Below are 18,330 nucleotides of genomic sequence, written 5' to 3'. Positions count from 1 at the left end.
GCTCTCAACCTATCTTGGCTAAGTGGGAAGGCGTGTAAATTTGGAACCCACTAGACTTTTGATAGAGTAGATAGACTAAGAGGGTACTGTTGTAATTTCCGCCCTCTAGTTCGCTATATGTGGTGCTTGGGCAGCGTGGCTAACCAAAACGGATGTAAATAGTTTTAGGTAGTCCATCGAGGTACTGGCCAATAGATTAGTTGGGAATTGTGAATGTGTTAAAGATTGTTGTAGTAGAGTGTATATCTTGCTAGATAGCATGAGCTCTGCCGTCTAGCGAGAGTGTGAATAGTGTGTAACTGTATTATAGCGCACCGTACCATAACCATGTATAATAACTACTGATACTGTAAATAACCACTAATAACTGTCGTCTATGTTGTATGTTTAAAATATAAATATATATATATATAAATAGGGAGACAGAGACGAAAAAGGAGGAAGAGCGAAAGATGCGAAGGAAAGCAGATATGCTAGCGGTAGCTATCGCAGGCGTAGATAGAAGGGAAAGGGAAGTATATAGGGGAACGAAAAAAGGCGAGAATAAGTGGAATAGGGAGCCATTAAGTAGGAACCAATGCGCGTATTGTAGGGAAGAAGGGCATTGGAGAAGTGAGTGTCCACAGAGGGAACAAAACGAGAGAGACAGACCTAGGGCAGGGTATAACAATAATTATAGAGGCAGAGCGAGAGGAAGAGGAGGCCCTGGAGGAAATAGTGGGAATAATAGAGGAAGCATTAGTGGAGATAGGTATTATCCAGCAGCGCAGAGACCCCGAGAGAGAGAGGATAGGGACTTTGTGGGTTTGGCTGACACTGTCATGGAAGACTATTGATACCGACCGAGCTCCATCCCCCTTGGCCGAGCGGAGCCTATGGTCGATGTAGCAATAGGGGGAAAAAGGAGTTCTTTCATGATTGACACTGGTGCTGAACATTCGGTGGTGACTGACCTAGTCGCTCCTCCTTCAGGAAGAACTATTACCGTAATAGGAGCAACTGGAAGGAGTGCCGCTAAACCGATTCTTAGAAGTCGACTCTGTACATTGGGAGGCCACGTAGTAAAACATCAGTTCCTTTACATGCCTGAATGTCCAGTCCAACTACTGGGACGTGATTTGTTATCAAAATTACAAGCACAGATAACATTTCTGCCTAACGGAACAACATCTTTGAAGTTCAATGGACCTTCAGGTATAATGACGATATCAGTACCAAAGGAAGAAGAGTGGCGACTTTATACAGTGTTGACCAGCCAAAACCCTAAGAGTGATGAATCCTTGTTTAATGTACCAGGAGTATGGGCAGAGAATAACCCACCAGGACTTGCTCGTAATATTCCACCTATTCGTATTGAACTAAAGCTTGGGGTTTATCCAGTGAGCTTAAGACAATATCATATCCCACAAAAGGCCATGAAGAACATACAATCTTATTTGGATAAGTTCATAAGGTATGGTATCCTAAAATTCTGTACTTCCCCCTGGAACACCCCATTGTTGCCTGTTCAAAAGCCCGGGACAGATGAGTATCGCCCTGTGCAGGACTTGAGAGCAGTCAATGATGCGGTAGTAAGTATACATCCAGTTGTGCCCAATCCATATAACATGCTTGCTTTAATTCCGGGTGGAGCTACCTACTTCACAGTTTTGGACCTCAAAGATGCCTTCTTTTGCCAAAGAATTGCTGCGGAAAGCCAGTGTATCTTTGCATTCCAATGGGAAAATGATGTAACGGACTCGAAACGCCAGATGACTTGGACAAGACTGCCCCAAGGGTTTAAAAATTCACCTACCCTGTTTGGATCAGCTTTAAGTCAAGACTTACTGGATTTCAAGTCCATCCCAGGAGAATGTGTATTATTACAATACGTAGATGATTTGTTGATAGCGGCAGTTACAAGAGAAATATGTCAGCAAGCAACACATGATTTACTGCACATTCTTTGGAAGGCAGGATACAAGTTGTCCAGGAAGAAAGCACCGTTGTGTCAGCCAACTGTCAAATATCTGGGATTCCATATCTCTGAAGGTCAAAGGATAATGGGGTCAGAGAGAAAAGAGGCTGTATGCTAAATACCAATACCCAAGAATAGAAGACAAGTGCGGGAATTCTTGGGGGCAGCAGGCTTCTATAGGATATGGATTCCCAGTTTTGCGATATTGGCGAAACCTCTTTATGCGGCTATAAAAGGTACAGAACATGATCCCTTCCTGTGGACCATCGAACAGCAGAAGGCTTTTGAAGATGTTAAGAAAGCATTGATGAGCGCCCCAGCATTAGGTCTACCTGATCATACACGTCCATTCTACTTATATGTACACGAGCAAAGAAGAATGGCTGTGGGAGTATTGACACAATACTTGGGATCATGGCAACGACCTGTTGCATATATGTCCAAACAACTGGATGCAGTGGCCAGTGGTCTTCCACCTTGTCTAAGAGCCGTAGCTGCCGCCGCCCTGCTGGTAGCCGAAGCTGATAAGCTCACTCTGGGTCAGGAACTCTACGTGCGAGTCCCGCACGCAGTACAGACGTTGCTAGACTATAAAGGCAATCATTGGTTTAGTAATAGCCGCATGACTAAGTATCAAGCTATGTTATGTGAAAACCCAAGAGTGCATCTTGAGACGGTCAATACCTTGAATCCAGCTACCCTTTTGCCACAACCTACTGAGAGTCAACATGATTGCCTGGATGTGATGGATGAAGTGTTCTCAAGTAGACCGGACCTTCGTGATTTTCCCATCCAGAACCCTGATGTCCAGTATTATACAGACGGCAGTAGTTATGTGAAAGAAGGGATTCGCTATGCAGGATATGCAGTGACAACCATAGACAAGGTGATAGAAGCTCGGCCATTGTCAAAAGGAACATCGGCACAGAAGGCAGAACTAATCGCACTCACACAAGCGTTACAATTGGCTGAAGGATTGAGGGTGAACATCTATACGGACTCAAAGTATGCGTTTTTAACCACTCATTCCCATGGAACTTTGTATAAAGAAAGAGGACTACTGAACTCAGAGGGTAAAGAAATCAAGTACGCAGCTGAGATACTACAACTATTGAAAGCCGTGTGGGAACCGAAAGAAGTTGGTATCATACATTGTCGAGCGCATCTGAAAGGTGATGGTGATGTAGTAAAAGGAAATCGGATGGCAGATAATGCAGCCAAGCGTGCAGCTGAATCAGGACAACAGGAGTATGTGGAGCATATAGCTGCTCTCATACCGACCCCTCTGTCTCAATAGACTCCAGTTTATACAGCTCAAGAAGAAGAGTGGTTAAAGACTGAAGCTGGGAAGTACCTGGAGAATAATTGGTATCAGTTAGAAGATGGAAGACTAGTTATTCCAGCATCGCTAGCTGTAGAAATTGTCCAGAATTATCACAATGGGACACATTCCGGGAGAGAGAGTATGGAAGAATCTCTTAGGAAGCATTTCTACATACCAAGGTTGTCCAACTTGACTCAAGCCATTGTACGAAGATGTGTGATATGTGCCAAGAACAATGCAAGGCAAGGTCCAGTGAAACCACCGGGAGTCCAGTATATGGGAGGACTCCCTATGTCCGATTTCCAAATAGACTATACGTAATGTCTAAATCTGGCGGACATTGTTACCTGTTAGTAGTTGTGTGTACCTACTCAGGTTGGGTAGAAGCATGTCCCACTCGTACAGAGAAAGCAGGAGAAGTTGTGCGATTTCTGTTGCGGGAAATAATACCCCGATATGGACTACCATGTTCTATAGGATCGGATAATGGTCCAGCCTTTGTTCACCAGTGCCTACAACAACTGACTCATATGCTTGGTATTAAGTGGAAACTTCATACGGCATATAGGCCTCAGAGTTCTGGAAAAGTGGAAAGGATGAACAGAACTATTAAGAACCAATTGGCAAAGATGTGTCAAGAAACTCAACTCAAGTGGAATGTTCTTTTGCCAATAGCTCTGTTGCGCATTCGTAGTACACCCACCAGAAGGATGGGTCTCTCACCTTTTGAAATTATGTATGGGCGTCCACCTCCTGTACTTGGTAACTTAAGGGGGGATTTGAGTCAGTTGGGAGAAGGAATTACCTGGCAGCAGGTTGTAGAGTTGGGTAAAACTATGGAGGAGGTACAGAAATGGGTACAAGATAGGTTACCTGTGGATATTTATCCACCTGTCCATTGTTATCATCCAGGAGATCAAGTTTGGATAAAGGAGTGGAACAGTGTACCGTTGGGTCCTTATGTTGTTCTTTTGTCTACCCCAACAGCTATAAAGGTGGCCGAAGTGACTCTGTGGATTCATCACTCCAGGGTTAAACCAGCAGCAGAAGATTCTTGGCAAGCTACACCAGATCCAGAGAATCCCTGCAAGATCCGGTTGAATCGTGCAACTCAGATCAAGGAGATATTGGGACTTCAAGAGTAATCAAAGAGATCAGCAAGTAGGTGTTTTGACGGCCATAATAAAGCCTGACCACCTACCTACGTTACATAGTCAGAGTGTCTTGAAGGGACCTCTGTGAAGGGAAGTGAGGACTTGAAGGACTCCATTCCCTGCAACCCTTACATCCTGGAAGCTGAGGTGCCATCGCACGGACGAAGAATTAGGAAAAAGATGTCAGGAGAAATGTATTTGATAATGTGTATATTTGTGTTTTTAATTATTCAGGAAGGTAGAGGTACCGACACACCAGGCTGTGAGGTTTGCATTAAGACTACAAAAACAGGTAATCATATTTCCCAGACCCTTATTTGGCATTCACAATATGAATGTAAAGGACATGTATCTAAGTGTAGATACTTAGGTATAGATTATAGTGTGTGCCATTTAGAAGCAGGAGAACCTAAGTGTTTTAGCCCAGAGTATCAACCCCGTACAATTTGGTTGACTATTCGGAATGGAGACTCACAGGGGATCCTGATAAATAAGACAATACTAGAAACCGTACATTCTTCGGGTGTTCTGCTATTTGATGCATGTAAGGCGATATCAGGTGGTAGAAAACCGTGGAATGTATGTGGGGATCTTAAATGGGAAAGAACGTATGGGTCTAATGATAAGTATATTTGCCCCAGTAGTAAGAACAAGTATATAGATCCAAAATGCCCAAATAAAGATTATAATTATTGTCCATATTGGTCCTGTGTAGGGTGGGCAACTTGGGGACAGACAGTAGATAAGGATATGATTGTTACTAAGTTGCCTACCAAACCATATTGTAAGTCTATGGAGTGTAACCCAGTCCATATACTTATTAATGACCCAGAACAGTTTATAGACAGGTTCGGAAACTTATTTGGGTTCCAGATATATGGAACAGGTTTGGATCCTGGGACAATATTATTTATAGGGATAGAGACCGATACTGTGGCAGCCCAGACTCATCAGGTTTTCCATTCCTTCTACGAGGAGATGAGTGTAGAAAATAAGATCCCCCATAATGCTAAGAATTTGTTTATTGATTTAGCCGAGAGTATTGCTGGTAGTCTGTAACCAACTGCTATATGTGTGGAGGTACTAATATGGGAGACCAATGGCCATGGGAAGCAAAGGAGGTAATGTATTCCGGTTCTGAGACAATTGAACAATTAATATCTTCTCAAACTGATTACCAAATGAGTGTTAGAGGTAAATCTGAGTGGCGATTAAAGACCTCCATTATAGGTTATGTTTGCATAGCAAAGAAAGGAATAATGTTTAATACATTTGTAGGAGAATTGACTTGTCTAGGGCAAAAAGCTTATGATGATGATACAAAAGATACGTCTTGGTGGTCAGCTTCAAATGTCTCAGAACCACCTAACCCGTTTGCAAGTTATACCAATTTAAAGGATGTGTGGTTTGACCTATCTGCTACATCTAGTTCGAAAGCCCCAGCAACTTTGTACTGGATCTGTGGTAAGAAAGCCTATTCGGAGTTACCACAGGACTGGGAAGGGGCATGTGTATTAGGTATGCTCAAACCATCCTTCTTCTTGTTGCCAATTGAAACAGGAGAGACTTTGGGAGTTAAGGTATATGATGTGAATCATAGAAAGAAAAGGGGACCCCCTAGAGATAGGTACATGGGAAGATAATGAGTGGCCTCCCCAGTGTATTATAGATTATTATGGGCCAGCGACGTGGGCAGAGGATGGTACTTTTGGATATAGAACCCCAATATATATGCTCAACCGTGTTATAAGGTTACAGGCAGTGGTTGAGATAATTACCAATGAAACATCGCAAGCGCTCAATCTCCTAGCGAAACATAATACTAGGATGAGGACAGCCGTTTACCAAAATAGATTAGCCTTGGATTACCTATTGGCAGTAGAGGGAAGTGTATGTGGGAAGTTTAACCTAAGCAATTGCTGTCTTCAAATAGATGATGAAGGGCAAGCAATAGCTGAGCTTACTAGCCATATGGTTAAATTAGCACATGTACCTACTCAGGTATGGAAAGGGTATAATCCGAGTAGTTGGTTTGGTAACTGGTATGAGCAGTTTGGAGGACTCAAGGCGTTGGTAGGTGGAGTCATGCTAATCTTGATGCTGTGCCTTCTCCTGCCGTGTCTGATTCCTTTGGTAGTTAGGTCTGTGCAGAGCATTATAGAGAATATAGCAGAGAGAAAGGCTGCTGCACAGATAATGGCTATTTATAGGTATGAGGCTCTAAATCAAGGAGAACTAGTACAGGAAGAGGAATGTTGAGGGATTTGTATCTTTAGGGAGTCGCAAAGTCTGGTCTGGTTTATGGCAACTTGAGGTGTAAGCAAACTATGGTTAAGTGATGCATCTGGAATTGTGAAATATCAGAAGCATCAAAGGGGGGAATGTGGTGGAATCTCGGTAAAAATAAATTGAGTAGGCCGAGATTGCCACGTGGTATGTGTACATGCATATACTGATGTATCGGTCGGTTGGTTGCACATGACAAAGATACAATCAGTAGTGTACGGAGCATGTGCAAGAATACAGGATATAGTATTCCCCTCCTCCATTGTGCTGGACAAGCCATGTGGTCAAACAGGAAGTTAGTCTTTGTTCGGTTGATTGGGTAAGAGTATGTGTGGGTGGAGCTTATTATGGGTGGAGTTATATGCCTATATAAGGGACCTACACTGTATGTTCGGGGCTCAGATCTTGTTGTATTTTGGTGACATTAGTCCCTCTGAGTCCCGGTCGGTGAATCGAATAAAGATCTCTTCCTTCCTGAAGAAACCTGTGTCCATCTCTCTGTGCTCGGCTTCCGTCAGTTTCTCCAGTATCAAAATAACAAATACCATATTCTGATGTAAGAAAAAAAAAAAAGTTTAGAAAATCCAAACATACTGTTAATCCTTCCTTCAGGTATTTGCAAAGGTGAGGCAGCTTCTTCATCGACATTAAGACACTGTATTGCAGTGGTCATCTCAGAGCCCTATCTAAGTAATAACCTATTCCCTCTGGAAAGATTAAGGTTCATTCCACAAGGTATTTGGTTACTTCATAGGCTAATTGGGCAGAGGTTCCTCCAGATTACATCTGTAAAGCAGCAACCTGGTCTTCACCTACGACCTTCATTACACATTACAAGCTGGACTTGTTATCCTCTTCATCAGCATCCTTTGGAAAGGGAGTCTTATCTTCAGTGAACAGTTATAATAAATTATACATTCTACCTTGTTTGCATCAATCTTAAGTGTAATTTCATCATTAAAGGATCACTATAGGGTCAGGAAAAAAAACATGTACTCCTAACCCTATAGTGTTAAACCCACCATCTAGCCCCCTGGGCCCCTCATGCCTCCATAAATATAGCAAAATCTTACTATATTCAAGCCTGAAGCTGTAACTCTGCATGCTGTTTGACTCAGAAAAACAAGCAGTCTGCTGACATCATCAGAAGTGGTAGCCTGATGCAATCACAGTGCTTCCCCATAGGATTGGCTGTGACTGACAAATAGGGAGTTCAGGGGCAGAGCCAGCATGATTCAAACACAGCCCTGGCCAATCAGCATCTCCTTATAAAGATTAATTGAATCAAGTAATCTCTATGAGGAAAGTTCAGTATCTGCATACAGAGGGAAGAGACACTGAATGCATGGCTGCATTTTAGGCAGCCATGACCCAGGAAGGATCTCTAACAGTCATCTGAGGAGTGGCCAGTAGAGATGTCCCGAATAGTTCGCTGGCGAATAGTTCCTGGCGAACATAGCTTGTTCGTGTTCGCCACGGTGGGCGAACATATGCGATGTTCGGTTCGCCCCCTATTCATCATCTTTGAGTAAACTTTGACCCTGTACCTCACAGTCAGCAGACACATTCCAGCCAATCAGCAGCAGACCCTCCCTCCCAGATCCTCCCACCTCCTGGACAGCATCAATTTTAGATTCATTCGGAAGCTGCATTCTTAGTGAGAGGAGGGACAGTGTAGCTGCTGCTGATTTAATTGGGAAATCGATAGCTAAGCTAGTGTATTCAGTGTCCACTACAGTCCTGAAGGACTCATCTGATCTCTGCTGTAAGGACAGCACCCCAAAAAGCTAGAACATCTGCTTTTTTTTTTCCTGTGTAATCTAATTGCAGTTGCCTGCCTGCCAGCGTGTGTGTCAGGCTCACAGCGTATACTGTGCCCACTTGCCCAGTGCCACCACTCATATCTGGTGTCACAATAGCTTGCATTTAAAAAAAACAAAACTTTTTTGACTGTAATATAATAGCAGCCAGTTTCCTTCACACGTGTGCGTTTCAGGGCCTGCCAGGGCACAGTGTCACACCAGTGCAACTCATATCTGGTGTAACAGTAGTGTACATTTAAAAAAAAAACTAGAAATTTGACTGTGAAATAATAGCAGTCAGTTTCCTTCACACGTGTGCGTTTCAGGGCCTGCCAGGGCACAGTGTCACACCAGTGCAACTCATATCTGGTGTAACAGTAGTGTACATTTAAAAAATAAATAACAATTTTGACTGTAATAGATTGAATAGCAGTTAGTTGTCTGCAAGCGTGTGTGTCAGGCCTACAGCGTCTACTCTGCCAACTTCTGCCAGTGCACAGTGCCACTCATATCTGTTGTCACAGTAGCTTGCACGCATAGTACCAGTAATCGAAAAAAAAATGACAGGCAGAGGCAGGCCATCCCGCAGGGGCCGTCGTGGTCGTGGTGCTGTGATTCCCTTTGGCCCTAGGATAATGCCCAGTGTTCAGAGGCCACGTACCCTGAACTCGAAAAGTTCTGAGGACATAGTTGACTGGCTAACACAGGACACCCAATCTTCTACAGCTTCCGCTCGGAACCTTGACGCACCATCCTCCTCCAGCTTACCTTCGGGCACCTCTCAAGTTACCACTCGCCCGCCTGCCGCCACCACCAACACTAGCACCACAGCCGCTTCACTTGATCTGTCGGAGTTATTTACACATCAGTTGGAAGATATGAGTGATGCGCAACCATTATTGCCAGAGGATGTAGATACCAGGGCTATGTCTCAGTCAGGCAGCATTACACACATGGACATACGGTGTGATGATGATGTTATACCCGCTGCTGCTTCCTTTGCTGAGTTGTCAGCTCCCCAGGTACTATTCCACATCCCGGATACGGCAGTGTCACGTCGTCTTGGGGTTGACTTGCCTGAAAGCAGAGAGTCACACCGGACCAGCACTCCTGTCCGCCCTGAATGCACAGGTGGATCAGTGGCTGACTCCGCACCAACTGGAGATCAGCAAAGTGGTTTGTGACAACGGAAGAAATTTGTTGGCGGCATTGAATTTGGGCAAGTTGACACATGTGCCGTGCATGGCACTTGTGTGTAATCTGATCGTACAACGCTTTGTGCATAAGTACCCAGGCTTACAGGACGTCCTGAAGCAGGCCAGGAAGGTGTGTGGCCATTTCAGGCGTTCCTACATGACCATGGCTTACTTTTCAGATATCCAGCGGCGAAACAACATGCCAGTGAGGCGCTTGATTTGCGACAGCCCGACACGTTGGAATTCAACACTCCTAATGTTCGACCGCCTGCTCCAACAGGAAAAAGCCGTTAACGAAAAAGCCGTTATTTGTATGACCGGGGTGCTAGGACAGCCTCTGCGGAGCTGGGAATTTTTTTGCCACGTTACTGGACACTCATGCGCAATGCCTGTAAGCTCATGTGTCCTTTTGAGGAGGTGACAAACCTAGTCAGTCGCACCGAAGGCACCATCAGCGACATCATACCATTTGTTTTCTTCCTGGAGCGTGCCCTGCGAAGAGTGCTGGATCAGGCCGTAGCTTCCTGAGTTACAGACTTGGTACCAGATGCACCTCCAAAGAGCACAGGACCGTGTGCAAAACATCTTGGAGGAAGCCCGGAAACCATTTGTATCCAGTTCTATTTCGATGAGCAACCGACCCAAAAGGTTCCTCACCGCTATAATTGTTGCATTAGTTTGTGCCACTGTCGGTGCAGTTGTCGCAACTGGAATGTCTGCAGCCAACTCTATTACTGTCCAAAAGCTGGATATGGAAATCTATGCGCTAAAGCAACACATTAACGATATTCATCAGGTGATAAAACGGCAAAGAACACTTCTCCAAGACGTGTTAACTATTGTGGAAGACACAGTTGTTACAACAAATTTGCATTCAGAGTTAATTGCCAAATCCACTGAGTTGCACCAAAGTCATGACTTATTTAAGCGTGAACTTCTATTTCTGCATGACCCAATATTGTTCCACACACTTGCTTTTCTTGTCGAAGTGCAAACTGGAATGATCAAATTGGCAAGGGGACGCATACCTCTGTATTTTGTATCCAAGGATATTGTTCATGCGATGCTTGCCAATGTGGATGGAGAAACAATTGAGCCTATGCAATTAAATCTGGCCTTTGAGATGGGGAGCGCAATACCTCTCTTAATTGACCCGGAATGTATGGAGATTTGCTTTTTATTGGCCATACCATATGTAACTCCCAAAAACATTTTTCAAATGAAAAAATTTACAACATCGGTACATGGAAGGAAAATATCCATGTAAAAGTCCAAACCCCAGATGTTTTGGTTTACCAATGCTTTGTGTGGAATCAAGTACCTTAAACATGGCTCTGAAACATGTCAAGTAACTATGTCAAAAACCGACAGTAATGCGTTAGTACATGCTATCTTAGTAAAAGATAAATGGTTGTAAGCACGTGTCTTAAAAACATGAGTGTTTTTCACAGGGACCAGGTGACTAATAAAGTAATTGCCTTACCAGCACCTGTCTCACTGATCATGGTACCCCACGACTCTCGTATCACCATCGGTGACTTTACGCTATACCCGGTGTACACTGACGTCATCGAAAGTGCTATTGAGATGGTGGATCCCTTCCAGAAGCTAGATATCCCTCTAGATCCTAATCTAAAGTTCTTGCTGGACCATAAGCCCAACCACACTATCCAAATGTCAATCAGAAAAGATAACATTTCTGTGGACACATTTAAGTACTCTGAGCTAGATACTGACCTTATTGCTCGTGTTGACTGGTTCATCCATGTTAAGATTGTTATTGGGTGTGCTATGATAATAATGATATTATGGTTGATTGTACTAAGTGTAAAGTTCAAAACTCTTACAGGTACAAAAATATACAAAAATGTTCATTCCACGCACGGGCCTATGTTAGAAATGATGTGAATGCACAATATGTCTGGTAACTTCTTTAGTGCTTATTCATAGACTAAATTAATCTTGGACCAATACCTTTTATCTATATTTGTTTTTATTATTTTATTTCATTTTTGTACACCCTCTTAAAATCCTTGTAAGTGAATAAATTGCCTTTGGAGTATTCCGTTTTGGTTGCTGTTTCCTTGGAATCTTTGGCTGACCTGGATCCCATATTGGCTATCACTGGAGGAGGGAAAATCAAAAAGACAAAAACCCCCCATTTCCATCAAGGGGAGGCACCCATAACACGCTTAATTTGCCTGGAATATGTGAGTGCATATTAACCACTGAAAGTTTTAAATAGTTTTGTAGCAATATTTGCACTATGTTTTGTCCTTCTTTATAGGTATACTAGCAGATACCCAAAATAGCCCATCAATTACACAGTTCTGTTATACGGTTATCAGCTGGGAGATAACCCTGGGAAGCAGTGTACCTATCAGCTAAGTTTTTTATTATATATTTTTCTTCACGGGTGTCCGTGTGCTTGTTATCTGTTAAATTAATCTTGGCTCTGATATGCACTAAGGGGGGTTATGTCAGGATATTTATATCGGCAGACATTTTGTGCTATGATAGAAATTAAAAGTGTATATTGCCTGAATCACTCAGAACAGAGCAGACTCCATTTTGGATTTCAAGCTAACAAAGACACAAATTTCTATCCTCTTTATAACTAAACACTAGCCTGAGCTAAGGAATGCTTTGTATAAACAAACCAAGTGATACAATGATAATAATAGTAAATCCTGATAGTCAGAAAGTATGTCTATCAGAAAATAGGTAAGAGAGAATAAGACAAAGAGTGAATAAAAGCTCAGAAACTGATACAATGAGTCTAACAGAGAAGGAGATGGAATACTCTTCTTAATGTTAGCTTCACACAAGAAAGCCAGACACCAGTGACCAGATAAGACTTAGTAATTCATTTTACTTGATTCCCATTGTAAGTGAAAGGGTGAGACATAGTTTATAACTGTCATTTTAGAAATTACAGCAGGAATTGGAGACACACTGTCTGGAAAAAGCCCAAAGAAACTCTTTGAACTGACAGTGTGACCTTAAGTTATGGCAGCCACATAGATAAGCCAAAAAACGTCAGAATAGCCACCAGGAAAAGTTAACTCTTTCCTGGATAGGAATGTTTAGTGGGACGAGACTGCCCTCTATGGACCAAATACTTAAATTGCTATCTGGAAGGTAACCACACCTCCAGTTTTCTATTGGTCTATCACCTAGTGAAAAACAGAGAATTTTTTCCTTTAAAAAGTTAAGACAAAGGGAAGAGAGGGGCTAAGTCAAAGAATCTGGGGAAGTGAGCAGTGGAGGCGATCGTAAGACTACAGGATCGCAGGCTAAGAAAGAAAAGCAGAGTCAGAGCGAGAAATCCAAACAAGTTCCTGAGACTACCTACTCATATGATGAGAATATCTACCTAACAGGTAATTATACTGGTTTCATTTAATTAATCTAAATTAATTAAAATTTTCTAATAGCATGATATATGACTGGACAAATCACGATCAGATTTCGATATTTAGAAATCTTAGTTACTAAAGAATATATAGTTATAGCATCCCATTCTGCAGGTGGGAAAATAATAATTATATATTAATGTGGTTACAATCACATGTTAGCATATCGTGTTATTTATCCAGGTGTATTGATTTGCTCTAAAATAAGATAAAATATCTGTTTAGGCAAATTAAAATTCTGCTTATAGAACATGGTAGATTACTCTTATTGGATGGTTCCAGGAAATGACTAATGAGCTAGTTTAGGTGTTATTTTATTTAAAATTACATGAGAATAGGTCTTCATTACCTAGAGGTCTAGCCAGCATTGAAAGGGTTATTCTAACTGTTAGCTAAAGTTTTATGGCCTTACGCTGCAAGCTGTGTGAAAGAAAGCTTTTCTGTGTGTGTAAGTTTCACTTTCGTTCTCTGTGAAGTACCGTCATAAATCTTGTCTTGACAGCTAATGTTGTAGATTCTATACTGTGTCAGCCATTGGAATGTATTGCCATTGTATGCATACTGATGTTATACTTAATATTAATTGATTATTGTCACGCATGTTACTTATTATTATTATTTAATTTGTCACAATAAATTGTATCTATTTTTATAACAAATTGTGATTTTATTTATATGGAATACATTTCACTTACATGATAACGATCTTTGGGATCTGAGAATTGAAATAGTGGGCAATTCTCAACTGTTTACTATTATTATCCCATAAATATCCCCACAAACTCTACTGTTATATGGAAGGAGGAGGGACCTTTTATGCATAGTATCTCTTTTTTAATTGGTGAATTCGAATTCTGATCTGGCTGGAGGTCGGAGCTATCCGTAAGTGATGCTGCCATGATAAATAACCAGGAAAATAAAATTACCAGGTTAGTATGTGTTACATTTTACTTTTTGTTGAATAGAAGGGCTAAGTAAACATAATATTAAGAATCCTTGGAAGTGACAGGTCTCATTCAAGATAACGTTAGCACCACTACATCCAATACAATAGCACTTGAACAATGCTCACATGGGTTTAATATATTTTTTCCATTACCAGTCAAACAGTAATCTAGTGTAAACTGTACCAATCAAAAGTGTCTATGAAAAATAGCATTGCTATTAGCTGCCTGAACTCCATCTACATTTAAATTATTTATTAGCCTAATTATGATGTACAATCAAACACTATTCTCACCACTGATATTTGTTCAAGTAAAAAAAAATGTCACCTGTCGTGAGTTAGCAGATTCTTGATGACAGTCAGTAAAAAGAATAAGTACATTTGCAAATGAAATTTGAGATGTTAGTAAAATATCACTACGTCCTTATTGAACTTAGCCAAGTTATTACAAAATAATGGCTTATAGGATGGTTAGTAACTTGTATGAAAGAAATGACTTGGTTAACCGTGGGAATCAGAAACCATAGACCGAATAGAATGCAGAGTCATATAATTCAAAAATATTAATTTATGAAGTTGGAGAACCTAAATTAATTATTAGATAGAATATCTATCCAAGGCGGTTAGGGTAATTTTGCATTTGGTGAGTGAGTTTAAATCCGCTACATTCCAAAATGTGAGATTGAGTATGTTAAAAACACGTAATGTTTGAGAGTGAGCCAGGGTGTTTAGAGGGTAATTAGCCATGGTCAAGCCATCAATATGTGCTTTTGAGAAAAGTAATATCCTGGATTGGAGAGTCTCATCCCTTCGTAGCTGCTTGAATCGATCAGCCACACATGTGCTATAAGGGGGAAAAATGACAATAGAAATTAAACTATCCCAATATAACCGAAAAAGAAAAACTGTGCAATAAACATTGACAATCACTGACATTTGCAATCAAAATAATGACCAATCCCGAAGGCTCCCATTAGATTTTAAGGCTTGTGACAAAGGCCTCAACATGAAAAAGAAGAAGTATAGGAATAGGGAGAAACATATATAAAGGAAACATTTAGCAATAGTAGAGAAATGGATCTGATTTTCAGGTAAGATTGAGCTATCAAAGTTTGTCTTTAGCTGCTTAAGAAGAGTCCAATAAATAGGTACAGTTGTGAATGTTTACATGGTGTGTTCAATAAAAACATGGCAACATTTCATTCTGTGTGTGTTATTAGTTTAAGCAGACTGTGATTGTCTATTGGTGTGACTTAGATGATGATCAGATCACATTTTATGACCAATTTGTGCAGAAATCCATTACATTCAAAAGGGTTCACATACTTTTTCTTGCAACTGTAAATTTTTGATGAGTCAGTGCTGGAAAGAGTAGCATATATTTAATTTTCTTCTCTGCCAGTTTTCTACAGCTAGGGTTTATTATGTCACCCTTGTTACTGACAGATATTGAATATTAGGAATCAGCACTGCAGCTTTGATGGTTTCTGGCAATCCGACAAAACCTAGATTGTAGCAGCAGCTTTATTTTCAGAGTTTTCTATTTTATCCAGAAGCTGCTGCAACTGTTGAGATTTGCTAATCAACTGTAGTCTGTAGGGAAGTGAGAAAATCTTCACTGTCACATCGTCGTTGTTCCAGGCTGTCTAGTCTTGAGGAGTTGTCGCAAAGTGGTACATTGAGTAGTCTATGGAGGATTTTATTGCAGACAGTTTGGCTTCAAAGTGTGACCAGAGATTTCTGCTGCAATGGTTGATGTGTGAGAAGCTGTGACTGCTGACGTGAGGGGAATTGTGATATGTCATCCATATCCCTTATCTCTGCAGGAGAATTCCATTTCTAAGTATCAAAAAAGAACCAATGGTTTATGGAAGGAGTTGGTCTCTTATGGTGGAGTTTTGTGTGAGGAGTGTTTTGAGTGGACATTTTTCTCCATTGTAGTACTTGAATATCAAATTTGGCAGGTAGGTGGCACTTCCCTCTGTAGAGTGATTGGCATATGGGTGTGTGAGTACTCCCTGTATGGGTGTCAGCCACGTGTGTAGGCTGATTATTGTGTCTTCTTGAGAGGGATTCAATCAGAGAAGGCCCGCCACGGACTCCAAAGGTCTCCTCACAGAATTCCGGTCTGGGCTGACTGGTGGCAGGTCAGATGTCGCAGGATCGCACAGCTCTACAGAAATGCATCTGCCATGCACGGCTCCACCCCCAGTCCACAAGTAAATGTTTTTAATACACTAGAATACATTATATCTCAAATATAATTATGGGTATTTTTGAGAGTAAACCTTCATCTATCACACAAATTCTGGAGATTCCAGGTATCATCATAATTTTTTTTTTTTTCATTTTAGAGCTTTTAGCTTAAATAGTTTGCTGTATTTTTGCATGCTCAATTTTGTATAGTTTTGCCAGATTTGTTATCTCTCCATAGATAGTTAAAAAGCAAATGCGTTTTTTTAAATTTTAACCTCTAAACCCAACATGCACAAGAGTGAAGAGTCCAAATACCATATTGGTCAAGCTACTTCTGCAGTTGACAAGACAGAATTCTGATGAAGCAATGCATGGTAAATTACACAGAAAGAAAGAACTTAATTTGTTTAAAAAAGATACCTGTCTGGATTTTGAAACTAATTAAAGAAAATAAATTAAAAGGTATAGCAGATTAAACATCAAACATATCTTTTCACCACCTTCCTTTATATTTCATAGAAACATCCAAGTCAAAATACTAATAATTGAGACTATATGTTGATTTCAAATTTTATTCACATTTAAGGGCATATATCATAGATATATAATGTGTTGCTTTGTTATATAGTCTAATATTATGAACATATGACATTCTTGTGCTTTTTCTTCATAACATATACTAAACTGGAAATGTTTTACATTAACTTTTAAAAGGGATATTCTTCCAATCAGCAAACAATTCTGGTGATATTTTTTAATACCCATGGAATTATAGTAATAAAGCTGATAGTTATGAAAATAAGATGATGTCCCTGGACCCTGTTGTTTTACAGCAATACATACAAAGAGACCAGGTGAATTTACTGACAAAAAATGTTATGCATTACAAAACCCAAGTGAAAGGTGTAATTTCAGGAACAAACATGAACAGAGAATGCACACCAAAAAAAACATACACAATTAATATCTTGGTTTAATAAGCCAATATCTGATTTACAAGTATGATATAAATATAATACAGACAAAGTGATAGTAAACAGGCTAGACAAAAAATCCACAGTAAATATTTACCACAATTCCACAACCTGATAGGGCAGAGACACAAATACAAAGGGGGGTTCTTTGTATTCGTGTCTCTGTCCTATCAGGTTGTGGAATTGTGATAAATATTTACTGTGGATTTTTTGTCTAGCCTGTTTACTATCACTTTATCTGTATTATATTTATATCATACTTGTAAATCAGATATTGGCTTATTAAACCAAGATATTAATTTCGTATGGATTTTTGGTGTGGATCCTCTGTTCATGTATGTACTGATTGTTTTGGTATTTGAGGGAGTACCATTTGTGAATAGCAGCCAAGTGTTTATTGTTTAAATTATTATATAGTCTCTCCATACTTTGTATACTATATTATTTCAGGAATAACCCAGACAAAATAAAATTACACATATTAAGGCATGTATGAACCAAAAATACAATTACTTATATCTTAAACTATAACTAGGTAAATGAATAATGATGATCTTGGTGCATTTACTGAGCTCATTAAGATCCAAGAAAGTGGTTTTACGAGAAGGGATTTCACTATTATCATGAGGCCTTCCAATAGTATGTTGTCAAAATTGCCAGTTTTATATATTCAGTCAGTTTATTTTCCTTGTATTTTTCTGGAAAAAAAAAGTTGACTGTAGGTCACCATATTCAACATAAGACAAAACTGTCAAAAAATCAGCAGGTCATGTGTACAGTAAGGCATATGCAATTACGCTGCTGCCTTTTAGAAGTGTGAACAGAGCACATTAATGCTGTATTCTGGGATTATAGCATTGTATTAGAAGTGGTGACATTACTATTTTACAGTGTGGTAGACACATGGTGTTTTAATTAATTTAGACCACAGATGGCTCTGCAGACAGGGCTGTACACTACAGTTTTGAGGAAGTTAATGTAAATTGAACACAAAATAGGACCTAAAATGTATATATCTATGGGACCAAAGGGTCCACACGGATCAAATATTTACTATTTAACTACAAGCAGATCAAATC

This window comes from Pelobates fuscus, chromosome 6 (genome assembly GCF_036172605.1).
Source record: "Pelobates fuscus isolate aPelFus1 chromosome 6, aPelFus1.pri, whole genome shotgun sequence".
Taxonomy (NCBI): Eukaryota; Metazoa; Chordata; class Amphibia; order Anura; family Pelobatidae; genus Pelobates; species Pelobates fuscus.
Note: the sequence above shows the minus strand (reverse complement) of the source record.